The 13346-nt window shown below is 42.7% G+C and overlaps 1 long non-coding RNA gene across 1 annotated transcript; it reads left to right on the top strand.

The window, feature by feature from the left end:
- Nucleotides 1–4046: 4046 nt before the first annotated feature.
- Nucleotides 4047–4984, top strand: LOC139027127 (uncharacterized). Its single transcript, XR_011479174.1, has 2 exons — nt 4047–4107; nt 4164–4984. It is a non-coding gene; the product is annotated as an uncharacterized lncRNA (long non-coding RNA).
- Nucleotides 4985–13346: the final 8362 nt, after the last annotated feature.

Raw genomic sequence — 13346 nt, 5'->3', positions numbered from 1 at the left:
TGATATTCCATGTTTGATTAGTGTTTTTATGTTTTTCCTCTGTCCCATTGAACTGAGGAGACTCTTCTGAGCATGATGAAAGGGTTTACGCAGGTTGACCCTCTATCCAGGAACTCTTCTCTCAGTATAGTGCCTTTTAAAAGAAACTACATCTCCAGCATAGGGCCTTTAAAAAAAAAACTACATCTCCCAGTATAGGGCTCTTTAAAGAAACTACATCTCCCAGTATAGGGCTTTAAAGAAACTACAACTCCCATCTCCATGCTAACCATCTCTTTACCTGATTGGAGGGAGTACTGTGTGTGAACCCATCTATCCCAGTCTTAACTTCAGGCTTATTAGTTACTCCATTCTAAAATGTGCTGTATCTGGGAGGCCGATGAGATCCCCATCCATGGCTGGTAGCTTTCCATGGTTCTCATCTACATATCCTAATAGAGAGCCCCCCTGAACTAACACAGACAGGACTGAAGTAGATTCTCTCAGACTCAACTCAATAGTCTTCTTTTCTTCACGGTGGTTAGCTCTGAGAGGAGTGCAGGGCGAACGGAGGGAGGATTGTCCTGTTGGCTCTCTGGTGTCACACATGAGATTGTTTTCACGGTTGTGAGGTAGGTTGGTGTGTCCTGCGTACCCAGAGAAGAGACTGTCTCGGTGGGCAGGGGAGGAACTGGACGTGGGCGTGGCTGGAGGTAGGCTGCAGTGGGGGATGACTGGTTGAAAAGTAAAGCCTTGGATCTCCAGCAAACAAAACGCTGTCTGTCCTGAGGAGGGCTTGTGAAGCTTTCAAACCTATGATCTATTAGTAACATAACAGCTTTTATAATCATGATGTTGACAGCATTAGGGCCTCGATCTCTCTACTTCTGAGTCTTTTCAATAGTGTGATTGAAAACAAAAATGTACATTTATTTCTATTTTAAAAAAAGGAGAAAAAAAAGACGTGTTCTGTATGGACCTGTATTTACCCATCAGTTTTTGATGTTGAAACACTGTGATTATTATAAATGTTGTTGGACAACATGAGTTTAAGAAGAAAAAAAAGATAGAAAATACAAACAAAAGACAGTAGGAGGAAACGTTATGGTGGATTGGTAATACTTAGGCTGAAAAAATACAAAGTAAAAGGCTAGCTATTTTCCTTATCCAGTACTTATCGAAGACACTTTAACCTTTCTTCTCTTTACTTTCTTATATTAGATAAATGTGAATGTTAAATGGACTCAATTAACGTACTTGAATAGTAACTTGGGCTGAGTCCCAAATAACACCCTATCCCCTACATGGTGTACAACTTTTCACCAGGGCCCATGGGGCTCTGGTCAAAAGTAGTGCACTATATAGGGATAAAGGTGCAATGTAGGACTCACCCTTGGTCTTTTCCGTTCTCCTTTCGCCCCCCCAGTACTCCAGTGAGAGCTCTGCTGGAGTTTCTAGTGCCTTCCATTATTTATTTTGCTTATTTTTTTAACAGTTTTTGACATGATGGAGTACAGAAGTGCTGTGATTTGCGCTTCGTTGAAGTGCTTTACTGGCTCTGTGGGTACAAAGGTCAAAGGTACACTGGGAAGGGGAGACGGGGAAGGGGATAGGGTAACTCATTTCTTTTTTCTTTGTGCCATTTTTTTTTTTTGTATTCGGGTTAAATCCATTTGATTTGGGGGGGCGGAAGACAAACTAGTTCTAGACTGCAGAGAGTAGGAATGGATCTGATGGTTAAAAAAAAAAAAGTTGTTGAAGCTTGGACAACTCTGTGATTTGAAGATAATAAATGAACGCAGACAACAGAACAGAGTGAGGCTGAACCAGGTTACCTAACATTTAAAATAAAGCGTTTGTTAGGAACGGAATGCTTGACTGTTCCGTTAGCTGTTCTAGTGTTCGGGAACACGTTTCAGATACTAGAACCATTCATTCAGTATGCAAGAGCTCTCTAGCTAGCACTGAGCCTATCATTAGACCCACTACAACAATCAGACTATCTTTATTGATGGCCTGTCCACGAAGCCTCTGTGTGTCCGACACCAAGCAGCACGTACACAAGCCTCGTGTTGGTGGTGAAAGAGAGGGAGAAAGAGTAACGGATGGAATGGAGAAGAAAGAAAGTCAGTCAGTGAGAAACGGTATTTGTATGAATTCTCAAAAGAGTTTCAAAACCAGATTGTTTTGTTGTATAGTTACTAACCAGGCATAATGTGTCTCTACTGTCAGTGGAGCAGTCTTAGGCTGTGTCCCCCAAATGGTGCCCTATTCCCTATATAGTGCACTACTTTGACCAGAGCCCTATGGACCCTGGTCAAAAGTAGTGCACTAAATAGAGAATAGGGCGCCGTTTGGACGTGGTTTAGTAGAGTGCTGCCCTATGCCATTTTAAGGGTGTGTAAAGTGAAAGTGGAGTTGAGGTAGAAGCCAGGGGCTAGTGAGGAGGAGAGGTCAGGGACTCGATCTCCAACAACATGGCGGTAGTACTGTACACTGTGCTGCGGTTTGACCAACAAGTGACTTCCTCATCACCAATGCAATGCTGGTGGTTCAAGCCCAGGTATTTCATCATCTGCTTAAATGCTGCCCCAGTCTCTTTAATGAAACCACCTGTGGCTTTTAGTGCAGGTTCGTAGCTGACTGTAAAAGTAGCAGACAGTCTCACCACTCACAATGCACAACAAATAAATGGTGGTTCCATCATCATTAGATTATTTTTTACATGGATGTTTTGGTTGATGTCCTTCTGGTCTTTTTGAAACCTTACAAAATGTTGTAATGATAGATAACAGTGTCTGTTTCTTTCTCGTTACCTGACAGTGTTGTAGACAGTAAAACTGGTCCAATCTGTGTACAACAGAATAGTTCATAAGACCCGTATCCTTCTCAAAGCGACTGTACAAAAACCATTACCTGGGGTCAAACATGTTTAAAAGTGAATACCTTAGAAAAGTTTTTTTTAATAAACACTTGTCACCTTAACTACTGATTAGCTTAAAGGACTGCTAGATCTATTCTGCTTACCGCTTCAATCGTCTCTACTCACTGTAAACATGTCCGCTACGGGAAATCACTTGAAAAAATATGGTAGATTCTCAACCATTTAAAACCGTTAAAAACATTTGGGGGGTTCTTTGTAAAACGTTGCTTTTGCGTTTTTGGATTGAACTTTCGACTACTGGCTCGTAGTACTTACTGGAGCCTGAACTTACTGGAGGCCTCAGTAAACTTACTGAGGCTCAGTAGTACAGTACTTACTGACCCAGTACATACTTACTGGAGGCCCTCAGTAATACTTACTGGAGCCTCATACAGTCATACTTACTGAGGCCCTCAGTACATACTTACTGTGAGGCCCTCAGTACAGTACTTACTGGAGGCCCTCAGTACAGCAGTACAGTACTTACTGGAGGCCCTCAGTACAGCATACAGTACTTACTGGAGGCCCTCAGTACAGCAGTACAGTACTTACTGAGGCCCTCAGTACAGTACTACTGGACCCTCAGTACACAGTACAGTACTTACCGGAGCCCTCAGTACAGCAGTACAGTACTTACCGAGGCCCTCATACAGCAGTCATACTTACGGAGCCTCAGTACAGTACTACCGGAGGCCCTCAGTACAGCAGACAGTACTTACCGAGCCCAGTACAGCAGTACAGTATTACCGGAGGCCTCAGTACAGCAGTACAGTACTACGGAGCCCTCAGTACAGCAGTACAGTACTTACTGGAGGCCCTCAGTACAGCAGTACAGTACTAGCAAGTTTTGAAGCTGTGAAGGTGACAGAAATATACTTTGCTTAGTTATTTTGTTGATGATCGATACTTTTGAAAAACAAATAAAACCTTTACAATGCCACTGCCTCAGTGCATTACCATGCAGTAATGACTTTAGCTACATGGACATCTGCTCTCTCTAAAGAATAATGAGCAATATTTACAATGTTTACTTTCCTCTTAACTAAGTGTCGTACTGTATGATACAGTGGCTGCAATGCATAACATGCGATGGTGAACAGTTATGGTGAGGTTACATGGTGAACAGTTATGGTGAATACAATGTGAACAGTTATGGTGAGATTACAATGGTGAACAGGTTATGGTGAGATTACAATGGTGAACAGGTTATGTGAGATTTACAGTAGTGAAACAAGGTTATGTGAATTACAGTAGTGAACAGGTTATGGTGAGGTTACAATGGTGAACAGGTTATGGTGAGATTACAGTGGTGAACACCTCTGATGAACACATTTACACTAGCTCTGGTCCAGCTCTGTGCTCCAACGATCATCGTCGTGAGAGAGTCGCCGAACCACGCCCTGGACCAAAGCTACGTTTACATAGTTACAGAGGAGGGAAGTTACTGAATTTACAAAGTGTAATAATATAAATTTTTACCATCATTCAGAATACCGATCGATTCTGCTCCTMCTCCTGTTCTTTTCCTTGTTACTGTTACAATACAACTTCTCCTTTTGTCCTGCAAAGTSCACATAAAATGTTGGAATGTCGTTTAATTCACCGTTCGTCTGACTGACACAGAAGTGGTCCCATAAAGAGCATTCTAGTTTCTCTAGATGACATCTGGCATGTTACCTTTTCATCACAGCTTGTTATACTGTAAAGTTATTACCACAAAACAACTCTTAACGTGTACACAGCCACCCTCACAAAAACAAAACAATTCAAGTTGATTTAAAGTATTTTGTTTTGTACTACTTATCAGAATTTTTTTGTTTTTTTGCAATTTTATGTCTCAAGAAACATCTAGTGACTTAATTCAATGGTTTTTCCTCATGCTGTTTAACATTGTACAAAAAATGTTTTAAAATAATAAATTGGAAAACCAAACGGAACCTGTTAGGAATCATTGGCAGCGTTTAACTGTTCTGCATTAAGTAGAGGCTGGCCAAGCTTCAAATAAAACTGCGCTTTGCGCTCCAATAAAATATATTTGTTACTTTATTTGTAAACTTAATAAATAAAAGTAATTTAAATTAATCAAGTTATTGGTCTTTTAATCTTGTCCTAAATGTTTGTTTTTATCCACCTGTTTTAGTACCATCCACTACCACATGGGGGCAGTATATGACATACTGTACTGCACTCGAAGTATTCAGACCCCTGGACTTTTAACACATTTTGTTACGTTACAGACTTATTCTAAAATGGATTAAATAAATACAAAATCATCATCAATCTACACACAATACCCCATAATGACAAAGCGAAAACAGATTTTTAGACATTTTTGCAGATTTATAAAAAATAAGCATTTAGACCCTTTGCTGTTATCTATGCATAGTCACTTTAATAACTCTACCTACATGTACATACTACCTCGACACCGGTGCCCCCGCACATAGACTCTGTACCGGTACCCCCTGTATATAGCCTCCACATAGACTCTGTACCGGTACCCCCTGTATATAGCCTTCACACTGACTCTGTACCGGTACCCCCTGTATATAGCCTCCACATAGACTCTGTACCGGTACCCCCTGTATATAGCCTCCACATAGACTCTATACCGGTACCCCCTGTATATAGCCACACTATTGTTATTTACTACTGCTCTTTAATTATTTGTTATCATCTTACTTTTRTTTTAGCTATTTTCTTAAAACTGCTTTGTTGGTTTTAAGGGCTTGTAAGCATTTCACTGTAAGGTCTACCTGTTGCATTCGGCGCATGTGACAAATAAAATGTTATTTGATACTAGAAATTTAGCTCAGGTGCATCCTGTTTCCATCGATCATCCTTGATGTTTCTACAACTTGATTGGAGTCCACCTGTGGTAAATTCAATTGATTGGACAGGAGTTGGAAAGGAACACACCTGTCTATATAAAGGTCCCACAGGTGACAGTGCATGTCAGAGCAAAAACCAAGCCATGAGGTCGAAGGAGTTGTCCGTAGAGCTCCAAGACAGGATTGTGTCGAGGCACAGATCTGGGGAAGGGTAGCAAAAAATGTATGCAGCATTGAAGGTTCCAAGAACACAGTGGCCTCCATCATTCTTAAATGGAAGAAGTTTGGACCACCAAGACTCTTCCTAGAGCTGGCCGCCGGGCCAAACTGAGCAATCGGGGGAGAAGGGCCTTGGTCAGGGAGGTGACCAAGAACCCGATGGTCACTCTGACAGAGCTCCAGAGTGCCTGTGGAGATGGGAGAACTTCCAGAAGGACAACCATCTCTGCAGCAATTCACCAATCAGGCCTTTATGGTAGAGTGGCCAGACGGAAGCCAATCCTCAATAAAAGGCACATGACAGCCCACTTGGAGTTGGTCAAAAGGCACCTGAAGGACTCTCAGACCATGAGAAACAAGATTCTCTGGTCTGATGAAACCAAGGTTGAACTCTTTGGCCTGAATGCTAAGCATCACGTCTGGAGCGACACTCCCCATCCAACCTGAAAGAGCTTGAGAGGATCTGCAGAGAAGAATGGGAGAAACTCCCCAAATACCGGTGTGCCAAGCTTGAAGTGTCACCCAAGAAGACTCAAGGCTGTAAATCGCTGCCAAAGGTGCTTCAACAAAGTACTGAGTAAAGGGTCTGAATACTTATGTAAATGAGTATTGTTTTCAGGTCCTCACCAGACATTACCGGCAACAACGTCGCCTATGGGCACAAACCAGCGGCGCTAGACCAGACAGGACTGGCAAAAAGTGCTCTTCACTGACAAGTCGTGGTTTTGTCTCACCAGGGGTGATGGTCGGATTCGCGTTATCCTCGAAGGAATGAGCGTTACACCAAGGCCTGTACTCTGGAGCGGGATCGATTTGGAGGGTCCGTCATGGTCTGGGGCAGTGTGTCACAGCATCATCGGAATGAGCTTGTTGTCATTGCAGGCAATCTCAACGCTGTGCGTTACAGGGAAGATATCCTCCTCCCTGATGTGGTACCCTTCCTGCAGGCTCATCCTGACATGACCCTCCAGCATGACAATGCCACCAGCCATACTGCTCGTTCAGTTTGTGATTTCCTGCAAAACAGGAATGTCAGTGTTCTGCCATGGCAGCAAAGAGCCTGGATCTCAATCCCATTGAGCACATCTGGGACCTGTTGGATCAGAGGGTGAGGCTAGGGCCATTCCCCGCAGAAATGTCCGGGAACTTGCAGGTGCCTTGGTGGAAGAGTGGGGTAACATCTCACAGCAAGAACTGGCAAATCTGGTGCAATCCAAGAGGAGGAGATGCACTGCAGTACTTAATGCAGCTGGTGGCCACAACAGATACTGACTGTTTTGACCCCCCCCCCCCCCCCCCTTTGTTAGGGAAACATTATTCAATTTCTGTTAGTCACATGTCTGTGGAACTTGTTCAGTTTATGTCTGTTGAATCTTGTTACGTTCATACAAATATTTACACGTTACGTTTGCTGAAAATAAACGCAGTTGACAATGAGAGGACATTTCTTTTTTTGCTGAGTTTATATACAGTTGAAGTCGTAAGTTTATATACACTTAGGTTGGAGTCATTAAAACTCGTTTTTCAACCACTCCACAAATTTCTTGTTAACAAACTATAGTTTTGGCAAGTTGGTTAGGACATCTACTTTGTGCATGACACAAGTAATTTTTCCAACTATTGTATACAGACAGATTATTTCACTTAGAATTCACTGTATCACAATTCCAGTGGGTCAGAAGTATACACTAAGTTGACTGGTGCCTTTAAACAGCTTGGAAAATTCCAGAAGCTTTAGAAGCTTCTGATAGGCTAATTGACATAATTTGAGTCAATTGGAGGTGTACCTGTGGATGTATTTCTAGGCCCCCTTCAAACTCAGTGCCTCTTTGCTTGACATCATGGGAAAATCAAAAAAATCATCCAAGCCCTCGGGAAAAAAATTGTAGACCTCCACAAGTCTGGTTCATACTTGGAGCAATTTCCAAATGCCTGAAGTACCACGTTGATCTGTACAAACAATAGTACGCAAGTATAAACACCATGGGACCACGCAGACGTCGTACCGCTCAGGAAGGAGACGCGTTCTGTCTCCTAGAGATGAACGTACTTTGTTGAGAAAAGTGCAAATCAATCCCAGAACAACAGCAAAGGACCTTGTGAAGATGCTGGAGGAAACAGGTACAAAAGTATCTATATCCACAGTAAAACGAGTCCTATATCGACATAACCTGAAAGGCCGCTCAGCAAGGAAGAAGCCACTGCTCCAAAACCACCATAAAAAAGCCAGACTACAGTTTGCAACTGCACATGGGGACAAAGATCATACTTTTTGCAGAAATGTCCTCTGGTCTGATGAAATAAAAATAGAACTGTTTGGCCATAATGACCATCGTTATGTTTGGAGGAAAAAGGGGGAGGCTTGTAAGCCGAAGAACACCATCCCAACAGTGAAGCACGGGGTGGCAGCATCATGTTGTGGGGTGCTTTGCTGCAGGAGGGGCTGGTGCACTTCAGAAAATAGATGTCATTATGAGGAAGAACAATTATGTAGGTATATTGAAGCAACATCTCAAGACATCAGTCAGGAAGTTATATCTTGGTCGCAAATGGGTCTTCCAAATGGACAATGACCCCAAGCATACTTCCAAAGTTGTGGCAAACTGGTTTAAGGACAACAAAGTCAAGGTATTGGAGTGGCCATCACAAAGCTCTGACCTCAATCCTATAGAAAGTTTGTTGGCAGAACTGAAAACGTGTGTGTGTGAGCAAGTTGACCTACAAACCTGACTCAGTTACACCAGCTCTGTCAGGAGGAATGGGCTACAATTCACCCAACTTATTGTGGGAAGCTTGTGGAAGGCTACCCGAAACGTTTGACCCAAGTTAAACAATTTAAAGGCAATCCTACCAAATACTAATTGAGTGTATGTAAACTTCTGACCCACTGGGAATGTGATGAAAGAAATAAAAGCTGAAATGAATTATTCTCTCTAGTATTATTCTAACATTTCACATTCTTAAATAAAGTGTTGATCCTAACTGACCTAAAACAGGGAATTTTTACTCAGATTAAATGTCAGGAATTGTGAAAAACTGAGTTGGCTAAGGTGTATGTAAACTTCCGACTTCAACTGTATATAGGTATCTCATATATAACTGATTTGGGAACAGTTTTGCTGTTTAGATCTACAATATATGACATTAAATGGACAGAAGGGACCTGATCCTAGATCAGCACGTTTGCCCTGAGACGCTTTATACTGGACATAAGACCTCTGGTCTCTCTGTTTCTATAAACTGTTGGCTGGGCAGTACTGAAACATACTATCTGATAGTGTTACAGGTTGCACAATACATTATTATAGACAGACTGAATGACTTACACTTGTGACTGAGAGCCAATTGGGAAGCAGGCTGGTGGGAGACTGGGAAACTAGTGTTTGTCAGTAGTCATGGATTCTGTGGAAAGAATGAAGTCAATGGGAAGCGGGGAAGGAAAAGGGAATTACGTTAGGAACAATATTCCACAACAGGGCTGCACTACCCTGATGTAAATCACAGAGGAATAAGGCTCCCTTCCAAATGGCACACCATTCTCTATGTAGTGCACTGCTTTTGATCAGGGCCCTGTACAAAAGTAGTGCACTACGTAGGGAATAGGGTGCCATTTGGGACACAGTCACCAGCTTCTCTCCATGCACTCACCACTAGTGGCTAATCAAGTAACCATTCACGTCTAAGACAAATAGAAAGCCGTCAAGTGAAGGAAATGCATTGTTTCTTCAGGTGATTGAGTGTTCTTATACGTCATTAAAATAATTTGTGATTGTATGAAATCAGGGTGGCCATCTTGTTAACAGTACCTCCTTATCTGATGAAAATGAAAAATGCATTTCCTTCATTTATTTTCTTGTCCAGAAATGTCCTACAAGAACACGCACTGCATAGGACTCAGTTAGTGCCGTGTGTGTGTGTGTGTGTGTGTGTGTGTGCGGCCTCAGCTCAACAGATTGACACAGTCATGTCTGTCCCATGTTTGCTGAAGTAGGCAATGGGCATGGCTCCCCTGGAGCTAATCGGGGTTAAGGGCTTTGCTCAAGGGCACATCGGCAGATTTGTTTACCTTGTCGGCTTGGGTATTCAAGCTTTTTTCAGTTACTTGCCAAACTCTATCCTCTAGGCTACCTGCCCCCAAGGGTAGGAGTGCTGTTCTGGGATCAGCCCCCCCCCCCCCCCCCCCCATTCATATAATCATATTCACTAGGATCTAGAAGACATCCTGGATCCGCACTCTGAGATGTTGAGTCCGTCCCTCATCAGTCCAGACCTGAGGAAAGAGCCAACCGGTGGTGGAAAAAGCTCACTGAGAATCATCAGGTAGACCGTCACTTATCTGCTGACTGACGGAAATGTAAAATGTTGACTTATTCATGTTCTCTCCTTCAATCTCTAGAGGTTTGTTTCACCTGGTGGGATGAGACAAGGAGGTCGTCTGTCACCTCTAGGTTTTAATCTGCCACTAGAACCTTAGGCGTCAGTCTATATAAAGGCCTTTTAACGAGATCTTGCTGTTTTATGATATTTGCACGGGAACGTTATCCCAGTGAGTATTTTATATGGACAAACTCACTGCCCTCGGAGGAGGGCTTTCCTTCCTCTCGTGAGGCTTGGGAGATGGTACGGGGCAAGCCGAGCTTCTCTGACCCCTATATGAAGAACCAGGGCACTAATATAGACTAGATTGGACTCAAATGTCCATTTGAGGAATTGACAGAATGTTCTAGCCATCTCTTAAAAATAAATATCTGTCAAAGTAAATTAAGCCTCATTAATCTAAAGACCAGAAATTACCCTGCTTCAAAACAGTAGCCGAACGGTAGGGCGTCAAATCAAAAACGCATATTTTTACCAATACTGTGGGTCAAATATGTTAATTGTGTAGATACTTCGCTAAGAACACCAATGGTCCAAACCTCATGTCTCTGTCATAATCTGATCAGAAGTTATTGGAGTTTTTACCGTTGTAGGATGATGGCCAGAATTAGAGGGACTAAATCAATGGAGGCCAGATTTAAAAGTTGTCTGGTCAACTCGGCTGGATTCAGTGTGAGAATGAAGGCTACTGGCTACCTGACAGGATCACTTTCCCGTTGGTCTTGTCATCTTCCTACTCGAACCCGCAGGACATAAAACAATATTACAGGTGAGATGGATATATATWTTTTTTTGTATTTCCATATTTTTAATAAGCTTTTCATATTAATTTGACATTTCTGTTCTTCCTTTTTCACCAAAACAAGTGTATCTCTGTGAAATGTCACCGGAGCACTGAGCATGTACCTGTTACCCAGCTGTTTATTCTCACAGCTTTTGACCTTTCATTCAGCTGGTGTCGTGCTCACTTAGCTTTCTGCCACCCACGGAAACAACTTCCAAGACGGTGACCACAACAATCCTCAAGTTATGAGGAGAAACCTGCACCACTGCACACTCTGTCAACAGACTCTGTGTTATTATGGGATGTCAGTTAGGCTTAGGAGAAACTGCACAGAAGCTCTGTGTTGCTATTATGGTTGATGTAATAGGTTAGGAGAAACCTGCTACAGAAGCTCTGGTTTTACTTAGGGATGTATAGGTTAGGAGAAACCTGCACAGAGCTCTGTTTTATTTTGGGGTGTAAGTCGGTTAGGGATAAATCCTGCACAGAGCTCTGTTTATTAATGGGTCGTAATAGTTAGGAGAAACCGTGCACTCATCTCTGTCAACACGAGCTCTGTGGTTTATTATGGGGTGGTAATGGTTAGGAGAAACCTGCACAGAGCTCTGGTTTATTATGGGATGACTTTTAGGTTAGGAGAACTGCACCACTCTGTCAACAGAGCTTTCGTGTGTGTCTGATTGATTGGGTGTAAAGGTTTTAAGTGGAGATAACCACGCGTGCACATCTTATTTATGGGGTGTAATAGAGTCTCAGGAGTAGACAGTGGCACAAGCTCTGTGTTTTATTACGGGGACTGTAATTAGGTTAGTTGAGAAACCTGCCAGAGTCTGTGGTTTTTATTATGGGAATAGCTGGTCATATGCCGCTCAGGAGGAACAACCCTGCATACAGAGCTCTGTTTTACATTATATGGGATGTAATAGGTTAGGAGAAACCTGCACAGAGCTTCGTGTGTTTTCATTGGAATGTTAAATAGGGCGCTAGCGAGAAACCTGCACAGAGCTCTGTTTATTATGGGATGTAATAGTTAGGAGAAACCTTGCACAGCAGCTCTGTGTTATTATGGGATGAAGTAGGTTAGGAGAACCTTGCACAGAGCTCTGTGCTTTTATTTATTGGATGTAATAAGGTTTAGGAGAAACCTGCACAGAGCTCCTGTGTTTATTTATGGGATGTAAATAGGTTAGGAAACCTGCACAGAGCTCTGTGTTTATTATGGGATGTAATAGGTTAGGAGAAACCTGCCACAGACGCTCTGTGTTATTAATAGGATGTAATAGGCTGCGAGAAACCTGCACCAGAGCTCTGTGTCTTATTTTGGGATGTAATGGTTAGGAGAAACCTGCACAGCAGCTCTCTTGGCTTAGGTTTACTACGGATCTGTAGAGGGCCTCAGGCCAAATATGAAGGTTGTGTAAGGAATAGCTAGGAGAAGCTGCACAGAGCTCTTGTTGTTTATTATGGGATGTTATAGGTCGGGAGAACCTGCACCAGAGCTCCTGTGTTAGTTTATGGATTGTAATAGCTCTAGGAGAACTGCACAGAGCTCTCGTTGTCTTCATTTAATGGGATGTAATAGGTTAGGAGAAACCTGCACAGGTCTGTTTTTATTATGGATGAACTAGGATTAGGAGAAACCTGCACAGAGCTCTGTTTTAGGGTTATTTAGGAGAACTGCCTTTGTTAGATGACTAATAGGCCGCTAGCGACGAAACCTGCACCACTCTGTCACAGAGACTCTGTTGTCATTATTATGGATCGTAATAGGTTACGAAGCTCCAACTTTTGGGCTATAAAGGAAAGGTAATGTTAATGAGATGTTAAGACCCACATGAACGATTCAGAACTGAATATGATATGTTGTCTTGTAATGTAGCCTTATGTAAAAACATAAGGAAGTGAAATGTACACTCACCAAAGCACCAATAAAACAAGGCGCATTGGTGGCTTCTCTGTCTTTCTCTCTTCCTCTCTCTGTCTCTGTTGGTGAACAATTAAGACTGTGTTAACTCTGGGGTGCGCCGCTCTTTCACTGACGAGGCTGGTGGCCTGTTCTCTCCATCTCCTCTCCCTCTCCTCTCATGCTTCGTGGAGTACATGAGCAGCTGTATCAGCGTTAAACACAGCCCACTCAACCACGTCCATTACAGTGCTGCTGAGCGATAGTAGTGGGATCTACCGTTCTCATTCACCTTGGTCTCGTTACTCTCTGATGGTGAGCTCCGTTGCC

The sequence above is a fragment of the Salvelinus sp. IW2-2015 genome, unplaced genomic scaffold (genome assembly GCF_002910315.2).
Source record: "Salvelinus sp. IW2-2015 unplaced genomic scaffold, ASM291031v2 Un_scaffold7631, whole genome shotgun sequence".
NCBI classification, from domain to species: Eukaryota; Metazoa; Chordata; class Actinopteri; order Salmoniformes; family Salmonidae; genus Salvelinus; species Salvelinus sp. IW2-2015.
This window is presented reverse-complemented; position numbering and strand designations above follow the sequence as displayed.